The 2,927-nt window shown below is 38.3% G+C and overlaps 1 pseudogene; it reads left to right on the forward strand.

The window, feature by feature from the left end:
- The first annotated feature begins 269 nt into the window (after positions 1-269).
- On the forward strand, positions 270-652 carry LOC121825620 (ATP synthase F(0) complex subunit C2, mitochondrial pseudogene; annotated as a pseudogene).
- Positions 653-2,927: the final 2,275 nt, after the last annotated feature.

Genomic DNA, 2,927 nt, shown 5'->3' on the forward strand with positions numbered 1-2,927 from the left:
GTTTATTTTCTTTACCCATACAAACTTTTTTTTTTTCTTGAACTTCAAGTTCTTCAACTTCATCTGTTGTTTGGAATAACTCTCACAGGGCAGTGTGTGTCTTCCAGGAAGCATACACTAAACTAGGATTAGCTTTATCCATAGAAATTCCTTTGAAGGAAAGGAAGAGTTACAGGGGGGACGTTTTTAGGTCAAAATACAAGTATTTTCTCCGTCTTCTCTGTCCTGGGAGCAGCTCTCCTGTCTTAACCCCTCACCCCTGAGAATGTATGCCTGCTCCAAGTTCATCTTTGTCAGAGATATTGACAAATGAGAGCCTCACTAGCTTGGCAGTCTAGAGTCCTCTGACCTCACTCCTCCTTAATAAACCTTCCAAACCCGTGTCATTTCAAGGAACATCGACACAGCCACCAAGTTCATTGGGACGGGGGCTGCCACAGTTGTGATGGCTGGCTTTGGGGCTGGGATTTGAACTGTTTTTGGAAGCCTCATCACTGGCTATGCTAGGAACCCTTCCCCAAAGCAACAGCTCTTCTCCTATGCAATTCTAGGCTTTGCCCTCTCAGAAGCCATGGGGCTCTTTTGCCTAATGGTGGCCTTTCTCATCCTCTTCCCTATGTCAAGTAGCCGTATTCACTCCCACCTCCCATAGTTCTTTCTCTTGTGTCTTGTCTTCCATATATGTTCCTTTTCCTGTACTTACCCAGGAAGTCTGTTGAAAGTGGTTGGCTCAGGGTTTGACAGAGAGAACATAAATACTACTGTGTTAATAAGAAAAATGCAGGCATGACCTATTTGAAAGGATAAAAAGAATGATAGGGGAATATATAGGAAGACCTTTGGATCATAGCATAATCTTAAGGAAATGTAAGGTAGGCTGATGGTGAATTCTTGGGTACATTATTGTTCAGTGGAGGAATACTGAACTAGGTAAAATAGTGCTCTATCAATACCTCTGTCTTGTGCTGTCCTAGGTGTGAAGATCCAAGGGAATAATGGCCTTAGTTGAATGCTGTGGTGAATTTTTAAAGACACAGCTATTTGAAGCTATCAATCAAATATACTTCCAGTAGGAGGTCCTCTAGAATAGATGTCTGGCAACTCATGTCCATGCCAACCACACTTAGGTGTGTGGCGATGTTTGTATGATAGGAACTGACTATGGCTTACCTGATAGACACATGTTACATAGCATGTTACAGACATCAAGGTTAATGTACTCCAGCATATATCTCTGCTGCTTGTGAGCAAGGGAAGATGGAGCAACAAAGTGCAGCAAACCCCACGTAGTATGCTCTTTCTGAATACATTCTTTTTCTAAAGCTTGCTACCAAACAAAGAGAACTTCTTAAAGGAGTTCTGTTATTTCACTTAAGCCAACTTTCTAGAGGAAATTCTTTGAACTACTAAAAGGAATATTACTATTGTTATACTCTACTAGGATCATGACACAAAAGAATGTGAATTCTAAATTTTGGCTCCTCTTTCATTCTCAAGACTGATAAATTTTTGGCTTGAATTAGTGAAACCCTTCCTAAAGCATTTCGATTAATGTTTTTTATCCATTTAATCATCTAGGCCTAGGAACACAACCCAGTAAGTAGCCTGCCAAGGGGCCTTAACATAATGACAAAATTGTTGATTCTAAATTCTTCTTTAGTTAGCCTTTGAGCACCAATTATTCTTCCTACACATGCTGCCATCACAATCCCTCCGCAATTCAAGGAAAACCAGAATTGTTCACCAGTGCATTCCCTAATAATGGAGAGTATCAATATTAATTTATGTATTTATCCCCAGTCTTCCAAAATAAGTATGACTTCAGACCCTGTAAAAAGAGATAATCACAAAAAAAGAACCCTGAAGGATGGTAAGAGTAATAAAGGGGGACTTTTTTTATCTTGATAAGGGACATGCATGAAAACCACAAACAGCATCACAGTTAGTGGAAGAAAAACTGAATGCTTCTTCACTAAGACTGGGAACAAGATTATTTCCTCTTATGTATCATAGCAACAGAGATTCTAGCAACAGCAATAAGAAAGGAAAAAAATGAAAGGCATGTAGATTGGGAAAGTAGACTGTACCTATATGCTGAGAACATGATTGTCTACAATAACAAAAACCCCAAAGAAGCTACAGAATCTCCAAGAATCAGTAACTGAGTACAAGATCATAGGACATAAACTCAACACAGATCAATTATGTTTCTATATACTTACCAAGAACATGAGGAAGCAGAAATTAAAAACCCTATATTATTTATAACTACTCCAAAGAAAATGCTTCAACATATAATTTTAACAAAACATAAGCAAGATTTACAGGGTGAAAATTACAATATGCCAATGAAAAAGTCAAGAGAGGCCTAAGTAAATGGAGGTACATATCATATTTATGAATTGAAACATTTAACATATGTTCTAGGGGATCAGCATATTGATATCTTTTGCATCATTTTTCTGCCTGATGGGCTAATTTTTTACAGGAAGTTTTCTAGCTCCCTATCAAAAACCAAATGTAGAGGGAATTCTGGTCAGAATTTAATGTAATCAATAGGAAGAGAGCTTCTTATTTAATAATTTGACATTCTCAATAATCTCTATCTTCTTCCCTGGAGTCATTTCAATAATTTACCTGGAATCATCTCAATAATCAGACAAGTGATAGGGATACTTGAGTGGGATGATGAATGAAAATGAGGAATTCTTTGATGCCATTTGTATTAGTCAGGGTTCTCTAGAGTAATAGAACTTAAAGAACGAATCTCTGTGTATAGAATGGTGGTTCACTGGAATGACTTACAGGGTGCAGTCCAGCTAATCCAACAATGGTTGTCTGTGAAGGGAAAGTCCAAAACCCCAGTAGTTTCTCAGTTCCACAAGGCTGTATGTCTTAGCTGGTCTTCTGCATGTGATGAATTCCTG

The sequence above is a fragment of the Peromyscus maniculatus genome, chromosome X (genome assembly GCF_049852395.1).
Source record: "Peromyscus maniculatus bairdii isolate BWxNUB_F1_BW_parent chromosome X, HU_Pman_BW_mat_3.1, whole genome shotgun sequence".
Taxonomy (NCBI): Eukaryota; Metazoa; Chordata; class Mammalia; order Rodentia; family Cricetidae; genus Peromyscus; species Peromyscus maniculatus.